The following is a 23,577-nucleotide window of genomic DNA, read 5'->3' on the forward strand; positions in this document are numbered from 1 at the left end:
TGCAAGAATGAGCACAGCCTGGGTGACTTAGCTAAAAAATAAAGATGAAGCTAGGCATGGTGACACATATCTATGATCCTAGCATGCTGGCAAGCTGAAGCGGGAGGGTCTTAAATTCAAGCCCAGCCTAGGCAATTTAGTAACCCCCTGTTTTAAAATAAAAAATAAAAGCTAGGGCCAGGGATTTAACTCAGCGGTTCCGCTGCTTGCCTCGCAAGCAGAGGGACCCCAGTTCCATCCCCGATACCAAAAAGTAAATAAATAAATGAAAGCTAGGGATGTGTTACGACCCTAGGTTTGATCCCCGGTACAGAAGAAGGAAGAGGAGCAGGAGGAGGAGGAGGAAGAAAAAGAAGAGAAGGAGAGCCAGGGAAGAGGAAGGGGTAGGAAGAAAGAAGAGCAAGAGGAAACAAAAAGTGAGCTTTAATGTAAACTATGGATTTTATTTAATAAAAATGTATTGAGACTGATTCATTAATTATACCAAATGTAACACACCAATCCAAGATAATGGGATTTAGGGCCTGGATTTAGCTCAGTGGTACCACCACCTGCCTTACAAGCTCCAGGTCCTGAGTTCGATCTCCCATACAAAAAAAAAAGTGACTTTTTTTCTTTGTGTATGGTACTGAGGGTGGAGCTCAGGGCCTGGTGCACACTATGCAGGCAAGTACGCTACCATGAGCTACATCCAAAGCCTTTTTTTTATTTTACTTTGAGACAGGGTCTCTTTCAGTCACCCAGATTCGCCCTAGATTTATGATCCTGACCCTCCCTCCTCAGCCAGGATTACAGGCATGTGCTACCATGCTCAGCTCAACTTTATCTTTTTTTTTTTAATGTTCTAGAAATTGAGGCCAAGACCTTCACACTGATCTACTTTTTATTTTGAGACAAGGGCTCACAAAATGGCCTAGGCTGGACTCGGACTTGAGATCCTTCTGTGTTAGTCTCCCAGCATGCTAGCATTATAGGTGTGTGTTACCATGCCTGACTTCATCTTTATTTTTTTCTTAATTGTTTTGGCTACCCTAGGTTCTTTGTATTTCCACTTAAATTGTAGAATTGGCTTGTTAATTTCAATAAAAATTGTGGAGATAGTTAGCAGAATTGCATTGAATTTATAGGTCAATTTGTGAATAATTAAAATTTTAATAATATCAGGTCTTCTGATCCATTAACATGTACTCACAATGCATGTATCTAACAAAAGACCAAAATCCACAATATTAAAAACATGCCTATTGGGCCGGGGATTTAGCTCAATGGTTTCGCGGCCTGCTGTGCAAGCGCAAGGACCCAAGTTTGATCCCCGGTACCAAAAAAAAAAAAAATGCCTATAATCATAGCTCTCAGGGCCTGAGGCAGAATCATCTCAAATTCAAGGCCAGCCTAGGCAATGTAGCAAAATCTTGTCTCAAAATAAGATTTAGAGCAGGGCTGGAGATGCAGCTTAGTGGTAGAATGCTTACCTACCTTGCACAAGGCCCTGAGTTTGATGCCCAGCACAACAAAAAACTATAACTCAATAATTTTGAGACAAAATCAGTATTTTCCACATGGGCAAAAGATCTGACATATTTTTAAAAAAGATCTACAGATGGCTAATAAGCATATGAAAACATGCATAACACCACTAATTATCAGAGAATGACAAAACCACAATGAAATCCCACTTCGTCCTACAGAATGTCTAAAATTAAAAAGACTGACAAGTGCTGGTTAGGATCTGGACCAACTAAAACTCCCATACATTGCCATTGGAAGTATAAATATGGTACAATCTCTTGGAAAACAATTTGACAATTTCTTATAAAGTTTAACATATACCTACCCCATTTTAACAGGCTTTTGGCATCAGTGACTCCATCTTGCTTTATTCCTGTTCCCCTTCACATTCTCAGGATACACCCTTCACCTTACATCCCAGAGCATCTTGCCTTCACCGTAAGAATGGGCTGTCCCTAAGAGATTATCATCTCTGATGGGCATTCAAAGCACAAGATTGCCTGACTCAAGATACTGGGAAATACTGATCTCTTAAGTAGTCCCTGATCATAGAAACATGATACCTCCCCAGAGAGTTGTAAGAAGCATATGAGACATTAGTCTGCCCCACTTTCTAGGTGCTAACATCCTCAATAAAACTTACTTTCTTTTCCTCAACACCTGTCTCTTGGGCATTGGGAGTGGCTTTTGAAGCCGAGTTCCATAACACTGTGACCCAGCAATTCAACTCCTAGGTGTTTACTCAAGAGAAAGGAGGGATATGGCTCTGTGACACAGTACTTGTCCTGAAGGCAAGAGGCCCTGGGGGCAATCACCAGCACCTAAAAGAAAGAAAAAGGAAGAGAAGGAAAGAGAGAAAGGAAAACATATCCACACACAAAAAAGTATTATATAAAAAAGTTTATAACAGTTTCAGTCATAATAACAAAAAAATAGAAGCAAATGTCTATTAGCAGACAAATGGATGAGCAAATTGACTATCAATGGATTACTACTCAGCAAAAAGAAAATGATCCTGGTGTGGTAATGCATGCCCATATTCCCAATTATTCAGGAGGCTGAAGCAGGGGATCATTTGAGCCCACAAATTCAAGACCAGCAACCTGGACAACAGAGGGAAGCTCTATCTCAAAAAATGAAATAAAATAAAAGTTAAAAAGAAGAAAGAAATGAACTGCTGATATATTCTGATATATCAACAATATGGGTGAATCTCAAAACACATATTTAGCAAAAGAAGCTAGACATATAATAAACACTCTATGACATTCTAAAACAGACAAAACTAATCTGTGATGAGCAAACTGGAACAAAGATAGTTCCATCTTTGCCATTTTCTCCACTAAAAGGTAGAATTTATTTCTCTACCCACCCCCAATTTTTTTTCCAATGCTGGGGCACAAACCAGGAGCCTTGTATATGTTAGGCAAGCATTTTACCACTGAGCTACATCTCCAGCCCCCAGCTTTAAAAGACTTCAAAAGACTTCTTCCTTATTGATATCTGTCCATCCACCATATTGTGAGGAAGCCCAAACAGCCACCTGCAAGAGCAGAGCTGCCAGACCAGTGCCAGCCCCTACTTGCCAGCCATGTGAGTCAAGCTATTCCTCCGAAGCCAAAGAAAGCAGAGACAATGGGTTCCACTACACCATGACCAAAGTGCACTAACATGAGCAAGTAAGTGGGGTTTTTTTTGGGGGGGGGGGTTGTTTTTGGTTTTTGGTACCGGGGATCGAACTCGGGACCTTGCGCTTGCCAGGCAGGTGGCAGAACCACTGAGCTAAATCCCTGGTCCAAGTAAGTGTTTTTTGTTGTGTTAGGCCACTCTATTTGAAGGTGATCTTTACATATCAATAGATTGCCAAAACTGATGATGGGAATTACTTCAGTAGTTCCCTTGGGTGGGTTGGGGGGTATTTAGCACAGTGGTTCCACCCCCTGGCTCCCAAGCGCAACAAGTCCAAGGTCCTGAGTTTGATCCCCAGTACCAAAAAAAAAAAATCCAAAGTAGTTGCTTTGGGAAGTGGCAGGGATAATTACAAGGGAGCTTTCAAAGGTGATGAAAATGTTCTGTATTTTGACTAAGGTAGCAGTTATAATAAGGATGAACGCCATATGAAAACTCTGAAGTGTAGACTTAAAATCTATATATGATCATGTATGTAAATTATACCTTAATAAGGTTGATTAAAAAAACTTTAATAAAAAAAAAACTTTAGGGCGGGGGATTTAGCTCAGTGGTTTCGCTGCCTGCTGCGCGAGCACAAGGACCTGAGTTCAATCCCCGGTAACAACAAAAAAAAAACTTTAATGACTGTTAGCTGGAGAATGAAGACTAATTCAGCTTGGTGAGAGACTTTACATAGTGCCACCAGCCTGAATTACCAAGCTCTTTCTGCTTTACATTGAAACCAAGCAACCAGGCTCCTTGAAGCAGTTGTGCCCTCCTGGCATGTCACGCCTCCCCATCTCAGGCTGCTGAAGTCCCAGTCAGCTTGCAACGCCCACTTTTAGCCACCGCTATGCTGAGAGAGGCTTAGTCACCAGCTCCTGCAGCTTGAAGAACACTTTGTGAATATTTTTATTATAATACTTATCACACGTTGTATTGTGGATTTTTGTTTACATGTTTCCCACTTCCACTAGACCCTGACTTCCTTCAGGAAAGAAACAATGTCTGATTCATTTTTGTATCACTAAAATCCAAGAACCCATAGGTAGTAGATACTCAGTAAATGGAAAATGATCTACAGTACATTAGTCGGTCTCCTTTTGCTTTTCTCATGGCTTTGCTGGTATTTTCCAAACCTCTGTGATTTGGAGGTCTCCTGGGTCTCCAGCCACCACTGGCTTCCCCTCCCCTCTTTCCCTCTGCTTTTTTTTCCCCTTCCCTCCTTCCCCCCGTCTCAGATAGTCTCTGACATCTTACCCAACCTCATAGCTACAACTATTTCCCTCTCCACAGATATCTGTAAAAGTTATACATTGTCAATAAATGTTTGCTTTATTCCAGGCACTGTAGTAGAGCCAGAATATAATAGGAAGGACTTATGGCCAGGCATGGTGGTGCATGCCTATAATCCCAGCCCTCAGGAGGCTGAGGCAGGAAGATCCCCACAAATTCAAGGCCAGCCTGAACTCCATATTGAGATCCTTTCTCAAAAACAAAAACAAAAGTAAAAACCATAAAAGGAAGGACTTGAGAATTTGAAGAGTAAAGGACATTCCAAGAAACTGTGCCTGTGCCCCCTCAAAAATGAAATATCAGTGGGCATGTTGGTGCACATCTATAATCCCAGCACTTGGGAGGCTGAGGCGGGAGAGTCAAAGTGAGTTAAAGGCCAGCCTGGACTGCATAGTGAGTTGAAGACAAGCCTGGAATACACATCGAGACCATGTCTCAAAAAACTTAAATAAGGGCCATGGGGATTTAGCTTAGTGGCGCCATCACCTGCCTCACAAGCGCAAGGTCCTGAGTTCAATCCCCAGTACCAAAAAAAAAAAAAAAACTAAAAGAAAAGAAAGGAAGGAAGGAAGTTTCTCTTGGCTCTTCACTCTCAACAATGACAGCTCCAAGCCTAAGTGATGGCGGCTCCAGGGGCCCCATAAGGGCTCTGGTACCCAGTCACCCAGCAGTCAGCAACATGCAGGAGAAAGACTGAGAACACACAACATTGAGTCATCAGGAAAACGGAAGATCCTCCCTGAACAACACGGGTTTCACTGCAGAGGTCCTGGAAGACCTTGGAGAAATTGGACGAAGAGCTTATGTTTCTATCAATAAAATGGTCCACAAACCAAGTGAGAAAATAATGGCAGATAAAAAAGTACAGTCAACAGTAGATGAAAATGAACAAAAACAACTTCTTATGCCTTTGGATGTAGTAATGCGGAGTAGTGATTACCCACCCATTGTTCAGTTCTGTGGTGCACCCTTCAGAGAGGGTGACTGCTGGATCTGTATGGAACTCATGTCTACCTCATTTGGTAAGTTTTACAAATGTGTATATAGTGTATTAGATGATGTTATTCCAGAAGAAATTTTAGGCAAAATCACTTTAGCAACTGTGAAAGCACTAAAGCACTTAAAAGAAAACTTGAAAATTATTCACAAGAGACATCAAACTTTCCAATATTGTTCTGGATAGAAGCGGAAATATTAAACTCTGTGACTTTGACATCAGTGGACAGCTTGTGGACTCCATTGCCAAGACAAGAGATGCTGGGTACAGGCCGTACAAGGCACCTGAAAGATTTGACCCTAGGGCCGGGGATTTAGCTCAGTGGTTTTGCTGCCTGCTGCACAAGCGCAAGGACCCGAGTTCATCCCTGGTACCAAAAAAAAAGAATTGACCCTAGTGCATCTCAACAAGGATACGATGTTTGCTTTGATGTCTGGAGTTTGAGGATCACATTGTACGAGTTGGCCACAGGCCAATTTCCTTATCCAAAGTGCAATAGTGTATTTGATCAACTAACACAAGTTGTGAAAGGAGATCTTCCATAGCTGAGTAAATTCTGAGGAAAGGGAATTAATTCTCCTCAAGTTTCATCAACTTTGTTAACTTGTGTCTTACAAAGGATGAATCCAAAAGGCCAAAGTATAAAAAAACTTCTGAAACATCCCTTCATTCTGATGTATGAAGAACGCAGTTGAGGTCACATGCTATGCTTGTAAAACCCTGGGTCAAATGCCAGCTGCTCCCAGCTCTCCTATGTATGTTGCTACCGCTACTACATCAGACTCTAGAAAAAGAGGGCTGAGAGGAAGCAAGGCGTAAAGAATTTTCATCCTGTATCACAGCGGTTTTTGCTCACCCAGACACCATGTGCAATCAGATTGGTGTTCATTCCCATCGTGTCTGTATACTCCTGTCACCTCCAACACACACCCCTGTGACACCTGATTACACAGTGTTAGTGCTGGCCAGAGACCGCATCCTGCCCTTTCCTAATGGACATATTCATGACACGTGGATGTCAGTATGATCACGTGGACTGTGATTAGATCACATCTTCAGTTCATTTCTAGACTTGAACCCTAGAGATGCAGCTACTGGAATGGTGTTTTGTCAGACTTCCAAATCCTGGAAGGACTCAGTGATGGATGTACTATGTCTGAACGTAGAGACTCGGGCTTGAGTAAGAAAAGCTTGCACAGCCAGTGAAACATATTGCCTTCTGGAGCTGGGAGACAAAGAAGGAATTTACTTTCTTCACCAAGTACAATAGATTTACTGATCTGATATTCTATTGGTTTACATTCACAGTCGATGTGCTCAGCCAAATTTCCTGTTTGAAATATCATCTTAAAGTATAATGAATTTATCTTTACCAAAACCATGTTGCATTCAAAGAGATGAACATTAAGCCTTTCTTTTTTTTGTTTTTGTTACCGGGGATTGAATTTGGGACCTTGTGGCAGAACCACTGAGCTAAATCCCCAGTTCCTAGGTGAACATTAAAATATATGAGACAGGGCCAGGGATTTAGCTCACTGGTTTCGCCACCTGTTGCACAAGTGCAAGGACCTGAGTTCAATCCCCAGTACCAAAAACAAATAAAAAATAAAAGTAAAATATATGAGACAGGAAAAAAAAAAAAAGAAAGAAAGAAAAGAAGGAAGGGAGAAAGAAAAAGAAAAGGAGCATCACTGCATGGCAAAGTCTGAAGGTTTGGGTGAAAGACAATAAATGTTATCTTAGCTATCTTAGGTGTCATACTATTCCATTCAGGTGAAATTGTTGTAGACAGAGATGCAAAATCTTATTCGTTATGTTTTTGGGGGTTGTTTGCTTGTTTGTTTTGAGATAGAGTCTCACTCTGTAGTTCAGGCTGGCCTTGAACTCACTACGTAGCCCTGGCTATCCTCAAACTTGCCACGATCCTCCTGCCTCAGCCTCCCGAGTGCTGGGACTACAGGCGTGTGCCACCACGCCTGGCAAACCCCCAGGATCTTGAAGAAACTAAAAACAGGCCAGCTGCAACACAGACTGAGAGCAAGCATGATGTGGGACAAGGTTGAGAAGTGAAAACAAAGAACGGTGATGAAGGACCAAGGCTCTCCCACCCATACTCAGAAAAATAACGATAAACATGATAGAAAAGAGAAATCAACGAGAAGAGCGGCGAGGCGGAAAGGTCCATCCGATCCATCCAAGCGTCCTCCTCAGCCGCAGCCAGGACGGACAAACTTCAGACCCAGGCCAGCGGCTCGCCAGGCCTGCGCTCAGGGCCACCCGGACGCGAGCGAGAGCAGAAGGGAGCGTAGCCTTCCAGCCCCGCAGAGGGCGGGTGCCGGGCGGAGCCAGACCGCGAGGATCAAGGAGGGGTGAGTCACGGAGAGGAAGAGGAAGCAGCGCTCGGTGGGGACCGGAGGAGAAACGGGGCCTAGCTGAGAGAGGGCGGCCCTTCGAGGCCCTTTCTTTCCAAACCGGAGAGACCGGGGTTTCTGAGAAGGAGACCAGAGAGCCAGGACAAAGGAGCCACTTAGAATGTGAATGAGAAAGTACTCACGTGACCAACGCCCGGAGCGGCTGGTGGAGCCCCCAGCAGTGCCAAGTTTGAGCCCAGCGTGGGCAACTGGGCAAGTTTGAGCTCAGGATGCTTCAAAATCAATAATAAGGGCTCTCATGTGGGTCAGTGACCCTTGGGTCAATTCCTAGCACGCCAAAAAAAAGGGGAGGGGACACCACAGAAAGGTTTTTCCCGCTGAGGCAGAAGAGAAGGAATGGGTTGTGAGATTTTTTTTTTTAGGTGAAGAATTTGGACGATGGGTTCATGGCATTGGCCTCTGTCTTCCCAGTAATAATAGGAGCTAACATTTATTAAACATTCTCCATACGGCTACCTAAACTTCTTGTTTTGTTTTTGTTTTTTTTGAAACAAGGTCTTGCTAAATATAGTCCAGGCTCACCGTGGCTGCCTCACTGCTCACTGAATGCTGGACTGCAGGCTTCACCACCACTCCCTGGTCTACACGATTTTTAATGTATTGATACATTTAATTCTCACCATCATCTTATATGGTAAGTACTGTTGTTAGGACCATTTTACAGGTAAGGAAACAAAGTCACTAAACCATGAAATAACTTTTTTCTTTTGAAACAGAGTCTCACTATGCAGCCCAGGCTGGCCTCAAACTCTGAATCCTCCTGTCTCAGCCTCCCGAGTGCTGGAATTACAGGTGTCCAACAGCAGAAGTGAAATGATTTTAACAAGGCCATGCATCTGTTAAATGGTAGAGCACACACTTATGTGTACCTGTAACATAGGGAGCAAGGTGATTTTCCAGGAGTAAAAGGAGAACTGGCTGGAGAAAAGAGAAAGGGGAAATTGGGGAGGTGAGAATATGAAAAGTTTAGAATAGCCAGAGTGAAAACTATGCTTCCGAGCATCTCCTGTCTGCACCTGTGATCCAGCCTCTCAACTTGAGACCCACCATCGGATTCCTGCACCTACTCCTTCAGCCTTCTCTGGCTGCTAAAGATGATTCCACCCTTCCATTTGGATTCTGGGGTCTGGGCCTACCCTTGGGGCAGGATTCTCTTGGGGGAGCTGAAGGGGCAGAGAATGATTCTGGCTGTCAGAGACAGGACCTGACATGACCCACAAATCACGGCATCCTTGCTGAACCTTTTAAAAGTGTATGCTTATTAAAAAAAAAAAAAGTGTGTACTTATGATGGCCTTAGAACTGGATTTCAGTAGACCCTGTGATTTGTAGAATATTGTCTTATTCAAAGTGACTTAAAAAGGAACAAGAGGGCTGGGATTTAGCTCAGTGGTTCTGGAGCCTGCCTCACAATTGCAAGGACCAGAGTTCGATCCCTGGTACCAAAAAGAAAAAAAAAAAAAGAAACAAGAGACCCTGGAATCTAGCTCAGTGGTGCCACCACACAAGGACCCAGGTTCGATCCCTGGTACAAAAAAAGGAACAAGAGAGCTTCTCTCCCCTTCTCCCCCTCTCCCCCTCTCCCCTCTCCCCTCTCCCCTCTCCCCTCTCCCCCTCCCCTTACACCCTCCCCCATGTTTGGACCGCATTTGTTAGCAAGTTCATGCCTGGGGCATGAACATACATGTTCACCTCCAGGTTGTCAGGGCCAGGCAAAATTGAGATAGGAAAGCACAAAAGGTCTCCAACCGCCTTATCACAGCCTTTTGCAGGGTATGGCAATAGGGAGTGGCCCTAGAAGTGGGCTTTAGAAGAGGAGCAACATGGGCTGGGGATTTAGCTCAGTGGCACCTTGCCTGCCTTGCAAGCACAAGGTCCTGAGTTCCATCCCCGGTACCGGAAAAAAAAAAAAGGAAGAGGACCAATGAGACCTTTGTGTGGCACCTGAGGAGGCTGGGGGACTAGTGAATTAGGGTCCTCCTCGTGTGGCCAAAACAGCCTGCTGCAGTGATGGAGCAGAAGCCTCAGTGAGATGAAAGCAAATGGGGAAGAAGCCAAACAAGGGGAAGTGTGGCCGGAAAGGTGAGTGGAGGGAGTGTTCAAATAATAAAGGGGAAAATGTAACCAGCATAGCAAGACACAACTTTAAAATAAAAAGTTGAATATTTCTTTATAAGTGTGGCTGTTGTATCTGCTGAACTCCAGAATGAAGTGAAAATACAAGGGCCAGGGATTTAGCTCAGTGCCTGCCTTGCAAGCTCAAGGTCCCGAGTTCGATCCCCAGTACCAAAAAAAAAAAATGAAAATACAATGGTGAAAATGTAGGCTATACCACAGATAAAATGGTATTGTCATGAGCACTGAAAAATAGAACTTTGAAAGTTAGGCTTTTTTCTCCTTTAGAACAAAAGGCTCAGGCCGGGGATTTAGCTCAGTGGTTCCTGGTACCAAAAAAAAAAAAGAGCAAGAGGGCTCCCTGAAACGTCAAGTATACATAGTTTTCCACTCCTCTCCTCAGACCAGGTGAATAACAAGATGTGCAGACGATGACACTAGGAAACATGGGGCCCAGTTTCCTTTCCAGAAGAAAGTGAACAATGAGCTAACAATGGCTGGAAGTGATGAAGCAAATGAGATCCATATTACTTCTCTGTGCTTCCTGCATAGGGCTGCTTACCCTAAAATACCTTTAAGTGGTGAGATGGTGATTTGAGGGAAATAGGCCCTCTGTCTCCTCACAGCCAGCTTGACCAAATCTTTTTGCATTCTTTTGTTTTTTTCTTTTTCCTGTACCAGGAATCTTTTTTCATTCTTAACCGAATACATGAACTTCTTTGATTCGGCCAGTGGCCGGGAGATAAAACTGAGCATATGAGTCTAAGAGGCCAGGGACTGTTTCTTTAAAATTCTGTGTTAATGAGCAAGTTTTCATGCATTAATTTGTCTCTTTTCTCATCTATTTAATAATTATTTTCTTAGCATTCACTATGGTGATAGAGTAAACTGAGACCAATATATTAAGCCCTTAAGCCAGAGCTTAGTAGCTAATTTTTTTAGTACTGACTACAGGGAAGTGTACCCATTTGGTGCAATTACTCAGGGATGGGTGATTAAGCATCTCCTAATGTGCATGTACTAGGAAACATCTAAATTGGATTGTTTTATAAAATATTTGTTTGGATACTGTCTTAATTGATTATTTTAAAATATATTGGCTTAAATTCGTATTGTGGGTTTTTACTCCAGACATCTTATTTCATAATTTAAAAAAAATAAATAAGGCCGGGATTTAGTTCAGTGGTTCCGCCGCCTGCCTCACAAGCACAAGGACCTGAGTTCGATCCCCGGTACAAAAAATAAATAAGTAAATAAATAAATAAATGGAGTAAGGGATGATACTACACACACACACACAGATGTACCATATTGGGAATCTAAAGAAAGGGGATCACAATTGCAAGGTCTAAGTGGGAAATTTTGCAGGATTTTGTATTGTTAGGTAACAAGCATAAAGTCAGAACTATATTTGAAATGATGGCCTGAAAACCAAGTAGTAAATAGCTCATCTTCACTGAGACAGAAGTGGAAATACTTAAATCAACAATACATAGGACACTTTCTTCCTATTTCACAATATCTGTTGTACACTTTGGTCCTTATTTACACTTTCAGTTTCTCACATAAATTAATAAAAAAATACATAGAGATATTATTGTAATTCAAAATTTTAACAAACTATGGGAAAGCATAGATGATTCATTCTAATTCACTTAATATTCATATACTAGGTATCAGATATATTTAGACTATTCAAAAAATATGCAATTTTTTTTTTTTTTTTTGGTACTAGGGATCGAACTTGGGACCTTCCACTTTCGAGGCAGGTGGCAGAACCACTGAGCTAAATCCCTGGCTCTCAGACTATTCAAAAAATAGAATAAATGTTGCCAAATATACAGACAAGTATTACAAAACTTCTTAGAACATATGAAATGTCTTTTTTTCGGGGGGGGGTTACTGGGAATCAAACTTAGGGCCTCTTGTGTTTGTCAGGCAGATGCTACACTGCTGAGCTACAACACTGGCCCTGAATTCTCTTTTTGTTTACAAGGTATAAATATTCCCTTAAGTGTAATAAAGAAAAATTAGAAAGTGTGAAGAATGAGTAGCTTTACAAAACTCATTTGCTTTCATTTCTCAGCGCAAGGTCAGGAAGGAATCCAGGACCTCAGTAGCACTAAGCATGTGCTCTACCACTGAGCTACATTCAGTACACCCTGTGTTTTTGATGCAAAATTCCTTCTTTAATAATCTCTCGATTAAAATACAAGTCACAAAATGAATTTGGAAATATTTAAACTTAGGTGATAATTTAATTGTACCGTCCACGTTCGAAATAAAAACTTTCAGTTAACTATAGAGAAATTTACACATAGTGAATTCAAGGACAACGTGAATGACATAGTGAGATCCTGTCTCAAAAAAACAAAAAATCATGTATATTTACCAAAACAGTTCATGAGAAAAATACAACCATGAATTAATAAAACAGAAATCAGGGCCAGGGATTTAGCTCAGTGGCACCACATCTGCCTCACAAGCGCAAGTTCCTGAGTTTGATTCCCAGTACCAAAAAAAAAAAAAAAAACCAGAAATCAATCCACTGAAAAAGATGAACAAGATGAAGAGCAATAACAAGGCAGGGGTAACACCAAAACTCGCAGTGCAAATGAGAAATATTTACAAAGATCATTGATATTTTAATTTCTGAGAAAGAGTAACCTCTCAAAAAAAAACCAAAAGAAAAATAAATTGGAGAAAATGCTCTAAATATGTAGAAAATAATATAAAAACTAGATTTGATGACGTGATATGCTATAAATTCTTACAATTCTATTCTTTTCTTTTTTTTTTTTTTTTTTGGTACCGGGGATCAAACTCAGGACCTGCACTTGAGAGGCAGGTGTAGCACCACTGAGCTAAATCCCCGGCCCCTTGAAATTCTATTCTTAATAGAACTATATGTCTGATATCACTGAAGCAACAATAAATGTGACCAAAATCTTCTACAGTCCATTCTGAAAAACAAAGGACAGCACTCTATTTTTCAAATCTCAAATGAAAAAAAGTAAAGAGAAGTTTCCCTTGCCCTTTTTGGGGACACACTGTAGAGTTCCAGTTATTTAGGTCTAAATGCAAGACAACATGAAGACACACTAAATTTATAAGAAATATCAAGAAATACTTCTAGGGAGACACTGTTAACTCTCTTGTTACCTTTGCTGCCTTAGGTGTGCCATGGTGTTTCTGCTCTGCATTGCCTGGTTGTCGTCCTTGCTTTGCAGTTGGCTGATTATGGTCTGAAACCTCTATGAATCGTAAGCCAAATAAACCCCTTCCCCTTTGCCTTTGGATGTCTGGTATTTTGTTTCAGCAATGAGAGCAAAGTAACTAACACAGACATTTGGTACCAGAGAAGTGGGGTCGTTGCTGTGACATTACTTGGCCATGTGGCTCAAAAGCCTTTGGAACTGGCTTGTGGGAAGAAGAGTTAGGAAAGATCCAGAGACATTGACTACAGCAGCAGCTCTGGAACGTCTTAGGTTGTTCTGTATGGGAGATTCTGGTCAGAGCTCAGAAGACCAGAAAGCCAGTAGAGACCAGCTGTAGGAGGTTTTTTCTAGGAAGAAGGACTGCATTGGCTGCTGGACTCCAGAAGATGTTTGTTTTGACATGACAGAAAGTTTTTCCGAATTTTGCTCATGTTCAGAGACTTTGCTGGAAGATTCAGAGCTACCAGCTGAAAAAGTAGGGCTGAAACACCTTAGGCTGTTCTGTATGGGAGATTCTGGTCAGAGATCAGAAGGCCAGAAAGCTTATAAAGACCAGGCTGGGAAAGTTTCTGCTAGGAAGAAGGACTGCATTGGCTGTTGGACTCCAGATGATATATGTTACGGCTTGGCAGAAAGTTTGTCTGCATTTTGTTCATGTCCAGAGACTTTGCCTGAGACTGAGATTAAGGGTGGTGGTCTAATTAATCTTGCAGAAGAAATTTCAAGGCAGTCGAATATTGAGGCAGTGGCATGGCTGCTGTTGGGGGCTTTTAGCCAGGTCTATGTGGAGAATCAAGAGCAAAGATTTAGTGCTTCCCCTGCCGGATTTTGGACTTGCTTTGGTCCCTTTCCTTTGTGTCCTCCTGTCTGTACCTTCGGGAATGGGAACGTCTACCTTGTGCCGTTGAACGTTGGAAGGGTTTGACTTCCTTTTCGGTTGCACAGCGGTTAAGAGCTTGGCTTAAATCTCAGAGACTTTGGACTTGGGCTTTTCAGCAGTGCGGAAACGGTTAGGACTTGGCAGCCCTTAGGGACGGAGTGAATGCCTTTGGTGTAAAGGAGCGTGCATGAACCAAGACGCGTCGCGCACAGGTACACGACCCCAGTGATGACGGTAACGGTGCTGCGTGCCTAAAATGGACCCATAAACTGAATGGGAAAAAGAATGTCAATGACTTAGGTACAACTAGTAAATGTCAGTTAAAGTGATGACACTTGACAATGTCTTTTAATACCTTGTTGTTTTTTTAATACTTGTGTGCTTTGGGGTGTGTTTTTTTGTTTTTTTGAAGGAGGGTCTCCCTTTGTAGTTCAGGCTGGCTCTGAACTCACTATGTAGCCTAGGCTGGCCTTGAACACAGTGATCCTCCTGCCTCAGCCTCCCAGAGTCCTGGGATTACAGACATGCGCCACCTTTTAAATGATAATGACTTAAATATGTGAATTATCTTCATGACAAAAATAATGAACAATAGGGCCGTGGATTTAGCTCAATGGCACTGTGCCTGCCTTGCAAGCACAAGATCCTGAGTTCCATCACTGATACCAAAAAATTTTTTAAAGAACAATAAAAAATTTTTTAATTTTTTGCCAAAAATTTATTTATTCATTTAAAAATACTGCATTTTCAATGAAAACAACACTGAGATTCCACCTCACCCCACAAAGAATGGCTGCTATCAAGAAATCAACCAATAACAAATGCTGGCGGGGCTGTGGGGAAAGAGGAACCCTGCTCCACTGCTGGTGGGAGTGCAGACTGGTGCAACCACTGTGCAACCACTGTGGAAATCAGTATGGAGATACCTCAAAGAACTAGGGCTAGAGGTTCCATCTGACCCAGCTATTCCCCTGCTGGGTATCTTCCCAAAAGAATTAAATGAATCATACCACAGTGATATATGTGCACCTATATTTATAGCGGCACAGTTTGTAATAGCTAAAACTTGGAAACAGCCCAAGTGCCCATCAACTGGAAACTGGATAAAGAAGATGTGGTTTTTTTATAAAATGGAGTACTACTCAGCCATAAAGAATGAGAAACTAGAGTCATTTATAGCTAAATGGATGCATATTGAGGCCATACTCTTAAGTGAAATAAATAGGACACACATGTGTAAATACTGAATAGTTTCTCTAGTGTGAGAAACTGAAAGTGTAAATAAGGATGAAAATGATTAAAACAAATAATTGATAATTCAAAATAGGAAAAGATCCAAAGGAGTAGGGGTGGTGGGAGGGGAAGGGGAAAGTGAAGAAGGGAAAGGAAAAATTATGAGAAAAGAAAAGAAAAAAAATGAAAACGAAATCTATGTAAATAGGGAAGGGCGCACAGGGAATGGGGAAAAAATAAGAACAAAGATACATCATGTACAGGTACAAGCACCCGATGATAAATGTAAATGTATTGTATACCTAAAATGTACCAATGAATATATAAATAAAATAAATAAATAAAAAAAAATAAAAATACTGCATTTTCTGGGCCAGGGATTTAGCTCAGTGGTTCTCGTGCCTTCCTCAAAAACGCAAGGTCCCAAGTTCAATACCCGATACCAAATAAAAACACAAAAAACAGGGCCGGGGATTTAGCTCAGTGGTTTTGCCACCTGCCTTACAAGCACAAGGGCCTGAGTTCGATCCCCGGTACAAAAAAAAAACAAACAAAAAAACAGGAAACAGTCATGTAGCCCTTCCTCCAGGTTCTAGGAGGGTTTGTTTTTTTACTTGGTACCAGGGACAGAACTCAGGACCTTGCGTTTGCAAGGAAGGTGGTGGAACCACTGAGCTAAATCCCCAGCCCAGTTCTAGGAAGGTTTGAGGAACTCAGATAGGCCCCAGTTCCCAGCAAGGCAGCCAAAAGGGTGAGTGCAAGCAAGGAGACCAGCTAAGAGGCTACAGTCCCCCAGACTCATCGGATGGGGTGTCCGCCTTCCTCTTCCCTGGTGAGGGTCATCTCCTCCTCCTCCCTTTCTCAAGCACTGCGGGAGCTCCTGGGTCATGTTGGAGGCCTGGCCTCTCAGGCTGCCGGGCTGCAGTCATCTCAGGGTGTCTCTGGGCCCCTGGCGTGTTAGAAGGGGCCTTGATGGGGTGGTGGCTGGGTTTCCAGGGATTTCTTTTTTCGAGACTTGGCCCCTTTGGAGGCCAGGGGGCCAGAATCACTCTGGACCAGATAGTGCAGCCATTCTGGTCCTGCAAGGAGCTCATGCCCAGCATGCTATAGCACTGCAGCCGGGCTCTGAAGGCAGGTAATTCTTCCATTCCTCTCCATGCTCCTTTGCCCCCTAGCTGGACCACTTCCCCGGGCACTGAGTAGCACAGTTCCAGCAGGTCTGGGTTCTGCAGCTTAGCCCTGATCTGGCTCAGAGTGAGCTCCAGGCTTGGCCAGTGTCATTGCAGGGCCTCCAGGACTGTGCATGCCTTCTCAAAGGGAGGGATCCTCAGCCAGAACAGGATCTCTGCTCACAGATAGTTGCCAGTACCATTGAAGAACCAGTGGTCTAGGAGGGCCTCACAGATGGGCCTGTTGAAGGCCTTGTCTGCCAGATTTCAGAGCACATTTTCCCTGAACTGTTCATACTCCAGGACACAGGGCCCATGGTCTGGCTGCTACTCGGCCTCTGGGTCCCAGCAGCCAAAGCGAGGGATGACTGTAGTCATCTTCTTCCTCCCAGGCACCAGTGCCATGTTGTTAGTACATGTATCTCTGGCAAGATGACACCCAACCCAGTCCAGCTCCCCTTTGGGAGGTTGGGGTGTCTCTCCCCAGTCCTGTCTCCAGCTCAGCAGGCACCACACTGATGCCCTGGTTCTCAGGCCTGACACACCCGGCCTCCCCTGCCCCACTCTGTGGCCACTCCAGTAAGCACAGGGGTGAGAGATGCTCGGCCCACTCAGCAGACACTCACAAGGAGCAAGAGGGCTCCCAACCCCCAGGGCCCTGGCTCATAGGAAGGGCTGGGTGAGAACAGGACAGAGGGCACAGGGAGGGGAGAAGAGCTGAGGGGGTCAGGTGGGAGGCGAGAAGCAGAAGGGCTGCTTGAGGGGACAGGGCAGGCCCCACATCTGCATGTAGGAGGGGCCTGAAGATGCTGCCTCATACTACTGGACTCCACTGCAGCCCTACGAAGCTGGCCAGGCAGTTAGGCTGTGGGCAGTCAAAACTCAGAATTTAAGTAGGTTGGGCTAAATTGGTTCATTTTCTTCAAATATAGGGAATATAGGGGCTGGGGATTTAGCTCAGTGGTTCCGCCATCTGCCTCAAAAGAGCAAGGTCCTGAGTTTGATCCCTGGTACCAAAAAAAAAAAAAGAATACAGATAAACCTGGTCAATCTTAATACTGTCCTTGAAAGAATTTTTTTTTTTAACTCAGCAAGGCAAACCTCTATAAGGCAAAATTTCATTCGAGGAAGAATTTGTGATTGTACATTGAAAAGCTTTCTCAAAATTATCACTGAAGTATCAATATCCTGATTTTCTTGTGCTTTTGTGAGAAGTTGTTACAGCAAGAAAATATGGTTCTTCATTATTTTACAGACACAGGTGAAGAATCTTGGAATCATGTACTGTGTAAAGCAAAGATAGATAATAAAATTTTCAGAATTATAATTAAAGATGTAAATTGAAGAAGCAGAAAAATAAATCTACAATATGACTCCAAAAATAAGTAGAATAAAATATTTTTTTCTAATTTATTAATTTTTTAATGCAAGTTTTTGTTTGGCTGTATATACAATTTAAGCTATTAAAATGTGTACAATATTTACAAATTAATCATCTGAAACTGTCTCCAGCAACTCTTATAACACAAAATTGGGGATAAGAAAGACCAGCAGGCTTCGGCTCCCCTGTTCCCTTCCTGTCCCAGAGCCTGTTCTAAACTAGAAAAACCAGGAGCCAGCACTCCTGCTCCTCCTTTCTGGGGTCAAACATTCAAATTCAAAAGATGGATTTAAGCCAAAAGCCAGTAGGTGAGGAAGTAGCTCCAATCCAGACCCAAGCAAAGTCCTGCAGGCTCGCCACAGCCACAGCCTTCTTAGATTCTGGGTTGCAGTCGTTGAGGAGCAGCACACCAGCCCTCAGCCCTGGTTCGGCTGGGCAGTGGCGCTGGATGAGGCAGCCTCACCTGAGAAGCTGCAGGGAAAAGGGCCTGGGGCAGGGGTGGGGCAGGGTCCCTCAGTGCTGCCTGCCTGCCCCCACCCCCAGGCACTCCTTTCCCTGAGTTGTGTGGTTGCCAGTAAGATGTGGAAATGGCAGAGGGCATGGAGGCGCAGTTAACACCACAAGGGGCTTCTGGGAAGATCAAGGTACAAAGAGGAAATTGGTAAAAAAAAAAAAAAAAGAGGAAATTGGTACCAGTCTTGGCTGGAAGGCCAGCAGCAAATTCTTGGCCTGTCTCCAGCCCTTCCAGGATCCACACTTGTGAATGGAAGCCAGTACTGTTAGACACAGCTGCGTGACCCCTCACACACAGTAGGGCTCAGAGGAGCTGCCCTTCCCCCAGAAAGGGTAGGGAAGAAGAGGGTCTCAGAGGCTGAACCTTCTGCTTCCAGAGTCCTGGCAGGGCCTTAGCACAGCAGAGTGCTGCAGAGGTGGAGAGAACGGCTGGAACTGACCAGTATCCCCATGGGAGCGGGGCCAATTGGAAAAGGCCTTCTTTCCACCTGGCCTCAGGAATGCTGCTTCCTCTTCCTCAGAGCTGTGGTTAGGACTCCCTGGTCAGACGGGGGAACTGGCACTTGGTGGCAGTAGTGCTGAACAGACCAAAGACACCAACAGATGAGAGCCTCAGTGGCTTTGCAGTTCCTCATCCCCTGACCTCACTTATTTCACCATCAGGCAGAAGAGCCGCATGGCCTCTGAGAGGGCAAAGCCCAGAATGGCGTTGGAGAAGAGCTGCTGCTTCAGAGAAGGGTTCTTGGCATAACCAATGATGAGGCTCCCAAACACAGTCCCAATCCCAACCCCAGAGCCAGCCACCCCAGCTGTGGCAGCCCCAGCCACAATGAACTTGGCTGCCATGTTGATGTCCCTTGAAATGACTCTGGTTTGGAAGCTGCAGCTAGGGACAAGTGAGGTCAGGGGACAAGGAACTGCAAAGCCGCTGAGTCTCTCATCTGTCAGCATTTTGGTCTGTTCAGCACGACTGCAGACAGTGGCTGGCTCAGCGCAGGGAGGTGCTCTGGACCAGAGAGGGGGTGGAGACAAACCTGGAGCAGGTGTACATTTTCAGGGGTGAGAGACTGTGGCAGGAGAGCTGCTCCCAGTGCAGAGAAGACAGAGCTTTTCTTTTTAATGACGAACACTGTAGTCATGTTTATTTCTAATTATAAGACATACAATATCCATCTCATACTCTTGGTGTGAGGCTATGCTTAGGTCCTGAATCATGTCATTCGACCCTGATTTTCAGGCTGGTCTGTGTTTAGGGTCATACCATGGTCTGGAAATCCCCATTAGGCCCTTATGTCTGGGAATGCAGGTCTGATGTCAGAAATTTGAGAAGCCAGAAATTTAGATTTTGCATTTTACAGTTTTCTTTTTCTTCAAGCTCTAGACCCAGCTTACAGTGAGCCTTAGAAAAAGGGTGTGTGGCATGAACATCCCACCTGGATCAATACATGCTGAATGTACATATATCCTCTATATGCATAGATACGTACATGCATCCAAGGCCTGAATTCTTGGTACATCATACATCCGCATATGGAACATATGTGATATGAGGTGAATATGGTATGGGTTGTTGGGTGTAGAACACTGGTATTCTACAGAGATCTTCCACAGTTGGCTCCTTTTCCATCAATATATTAAACTGGGCACAATAGTCATTAATCCAAGTTAAGTCTCTGCTTCTAACCTGAATTAGTACAAAATTAAGACATTACCTGTGAGAACTAAAATTGCATTTAACATTTTTATTTTAGATTGCAAAAACAAAAACAAGCAAACAACCAAAAAATGCAAAATAGGCTCATCAAATGATGTAAAGTTGTCCTTTCCAGGAAAGCAGAAAGTAAACCCTACCACAAAGATGCTTAGTTAATGGATGTTAAATTAGAAGTACACTAAAATAGTATCAGTTTAACTTCTCAATATTCTAGGTTTTATTCACTTCCCTGTGGTAATCATAACCATGTAAGTTAGGCTTCCTTATAATTAACTATCACCTAAAATATAAAATTCCATTAATAAGCTAACAACTGTCAGATTTTGTCCAGCTTTGTTGGACTTCTTAAAACTATGACCCAGGGGACCCCCAGCCGCCCCTCGCCTGGCCACCTGCTTTTGGGCAGAGCAGAGAAGAAATGCACGGAATGTGCTCCCCTGAGAGGCCATCCTGGCCTTTGGGCTGCCCTGGCTGGGCGCTGAACTCCTGCTGAGACATCCAGTTGGGTTTCTTCAGCCCTGAGCTCTTGTTTGCCAACTTCAGGGGAGTAAAAAATAGATGGCAGGGCCGGGGATTTGGCTCAGTGGTTTCGCCGCCTGCTGCTCAAGCACAAGGATCCGAATTCGATCCCCGGTACCAAAAAAAAAAAAAAAGAAACAGATGGTACCAAAGACGAAGGAGTGAAGGGAGGGGAAGGGGAAAGGAAAAGAGGGAAAGGAAAAACTATGAGAAAAGAAAAAAGAATGGAAATGAAATCTATGTAAATAGGGAAGGGTGGAGGGGGTGAAGGGCGCACAGGTAATGGGGAAAAAATAAGAACCAAGATGCATCATGTACAGGTACAAGCACCCAATGATAAATGTAAACGAACTGTATACCTAAAATGTACCAATAAAATGTACCAATAAAATTAATTTAAAAAAAAAAAGAAACAGATGGTAAGAGAGGGGGCCCTTGGTCATAGCGCAAGTTCCCGTCCATGCTCTCTGAGTTACAGAGATGCTATTAAAACAGCTTCCACATGGCAACCCCTTCTAGATCAGAATCGCTGTGCAGCTTGTTTGTTGTCTGCATGCAGCACAGAAGCACCTGTTCTGCTGTCCTCAGTTAGTGGAGACACCAGAATCGCAGCCTATTTGTGCTTCATTTTATTTTGGGTTTGTTGTTGTTGTTGTTGTTGTTGTTGTTGTTTTGGTACCGGAGATTGAACTCGGGACCTTCTGCTTTCGAGGCAGGCAGCGGCACCACTGAGCTAAATCCCCAGCCCTGTGCTTCATTTTAAATGGCCAAATTCAATTCAATCCCAGCCTGGTTCTTATTAAATTCCTCCCTCAGGCTGGGGATTTAGCTCAGTGGCACTGAGCCTGCCTCGAAAGCGCAAGGTCCTGAGTTCGAACCCTGATACAAAAAAAAATTCCTCCCTGAGGACAGCGCCTTGCCTGCGTGTCCTGAGCCATTGGCTTCCCTGCTGTTCTGCTCACCTGGGCAGGCCCCAGCTGGTGGGCTCAGCTCTCCTGTTTTTTCGTCCAGATAGTCAGAGAGGTAGAAGTGTTTATCCAGTATGCAGAATGGCCTTGACACCTGGGGGTTCCAGGGCTGGGTGTGTAGAAGGAGAGGGCCCCAGTCCCTCCTGTGTGAGGAAGCAGGGGACACTGCTCTCGAGCACAAGCTCCAGTCCTGAGGGCCCTCTCTGGCACTTAGCCATAGGACTAACACAGCAATCTGCGTTTTTTAGTTGTGTTTGATCTTTGAAACTGCCAATCGTTAAAATGTGAATACTGTAACAATGTTTCCTTGGATTGTTGTCTTCAAAAGGATTTTTGATCGCTTCTCGGCCTTTTGGCTAAGATCAAGTGTAAAAGGATTTTTGTCCGAGTTAGATCCCCGGTACCAAAAAATAAAATAAAATAAAAATAAATAAATAAAAGGATTTTTGTGAAGCAACTGATTTATCAAAGCAAACAATTCAAAATAGAAACATGCCTTAAAAAATGTCAGTTAGAAGAGCATGGGGCAGCATGACAGGGCCTCAGTAGTTGAAGAGACCAGACAAACTGCATCCTGAGTGGTGGTTTGCCGGGATGGGGCTGCAGCTCAGTTCTAGAGCACTTGTCTGGCCTGTGTGCGGCCGTGGGTCCTTCCTCAGGGACACTCCCGTTGGACAGCTGCCAAGTGAAAGGCCTTTCAGCCTGGGGAGTCTTAGCCGCTGGTCTAGGGCCTTGAGAAGGAGCTGATGAGGCGAAGGACGGGCCCTGCATTTGTTCCCTGATGTGTGGGTACAAGGCCCTATATAACATCTGCTTCTGCACCTTGAAGCTGACCACCCCCACCGACAGAGCTGTCAACCACCTGGGGTCGGCGGCCACCAAGAGTGGGGTGACCCCTGCCTGCAATTCCCAGGCCAGCTGAACACAGACCTGCACAAGCTGGCCGTGAACATGGTCACCTTCCAATGCCTGCACCTCATGCTGGGCTTCACGCCCCTCACCAGCCGTGGCAGCCAGCAGTACCACCCATGACTGTGCCTGAGCTCAACCAATAGATGTTCCAAGAACGTGATGGCAGCAGAAGATGACGACCTGAGCCGTGGCCGCTACCTGACGGTAGCTGCCGTCCTCCGGGGCTGCATGTCCATGAAGGAGGTGGACGAACAGATGCTCAACGTGCAGAACAAGAGCAGCAGCTGCTTCGTGGAGTGGATCCCCAGCAATGTGAAAACGGCCGTGTGTGACATCCTACCCCAAGGCCTGAAGATGTCGGCCACCTTCATCAGCAGCACTGTGGCCATCCAGGAGCTGTTCAGGCACATCTCAGAATAGTTCACAGCCGTGTTCCGGCACAATGCCTTCTTGCACTGGTACACAGGGGAGGGCACAGAAGAGATGGAGTTCACCAAGGCCAAGAGCAACATGAATGCCCTGGTGTCCGAGTACCAGCAGTACCAGGACATCACAGCTGATGAACAGGGGGAGTTCGAGGAGGAGGGTGAGGATGAGCCTTAAAAATTTTTCAAATAAATCATGCATCCTTAGTGAACTTCTGTTGTTCTCCAGCACGGTCTCTCTGTATACTATGGTGCTCAGTTTTGCTTCTGTCAGAAATTTTACTGTTGATGTAATAATGGGAATCGACCTACAAAAGCATGTGTATAAAACCTTGTGGTTGTTCCTTTCCCTTCAAAAAGTTTTTATTCTTGATTAAATCCATAAGGTTTCAGACTTTAATCTTTTTTCTTTGTTTTTTGACAGTGGGGCCCAAAGTAACCTGGGCCAATATTTTATTGGCCGGACAGCTCCAGACATTAGAAGGAAGCTCCAAAAACTCCAACAGGCCCTCAGACAGGAGTGCATCAACTGGTCAACTTGGCTTTCATGGAGTTTAACAACGAGACGGAGAGGACAAATGGGAATTAAGTAAGGAAGACAGACTAAAGACATGCTGGTCCTCACG

The 23,577-nt window shown here is 44.1% G+C and overlaps 4 pseudogenes across 1 annotated transcript; 2 read left to right on the forward strand and 2 right to left on the reverse strand.

Annotated features, from left to right (window-relative positions):
- The first annotated feature begins 3,507 nt into the window (after positions 1-3,507).
- LOC147829002 (dual specificity mitogen-activated protein kinase kinase 4 pseudogene) lies at positions 3,508-9,192 on the forward strand (annotated as a pseudogene). Its single transcript, XR_015449753.1, has 3 exons — positions 3,508-7,842; positions 8,401-8,539; positions 8,622-9,192. The product of XR_015449753.1 is annotated as a dual specificity mitogen-activated protein kinase kinase 4 pseudogene (transcript).
- A 6,997-nt stretch (positions 9,193-16,189) lies between these two features.
- LOC110345175 (endonuclease 8-like 1 pseudogene) lies at positions 16,190-16,924 on the reverse strand (annotated as a pseudogene).
- Positions 16,925-19,061: 2,137 nt separating this feature from the next.
- On the reverse strand, positions 19,062-19,464 carry LOC147829003 (ATP synthase F(0) complex subunit C2, mitochondrial pseudogene; annotated as a pseudogene).
- LOC101716448 (tubulin beta chain pseudogene) lies at positions 19,329-23,348 on the forward strand (annotated as a pseudogene).
- The last annotated feature ends 229 nt before the right edge of the window (positions 23,349-23,577 follow it).

This window comes from Heterocephalus glaber, unplaced genomic scaffold, assembly GCF_053883595.1.
Source record: "Heterocephalus glaber isolate CG9 unplaced genomic scaffold, H.glaber_assembly_v1.0 deba00000809, whole genome shotgun sequence".
Classification (NCBI taxonomy): Eukaryota; Metazoa; Chordata; class Mammalia; order Rodentia; family Bathyergidae; genus Heterocephalus; species Heterocephalus glaber.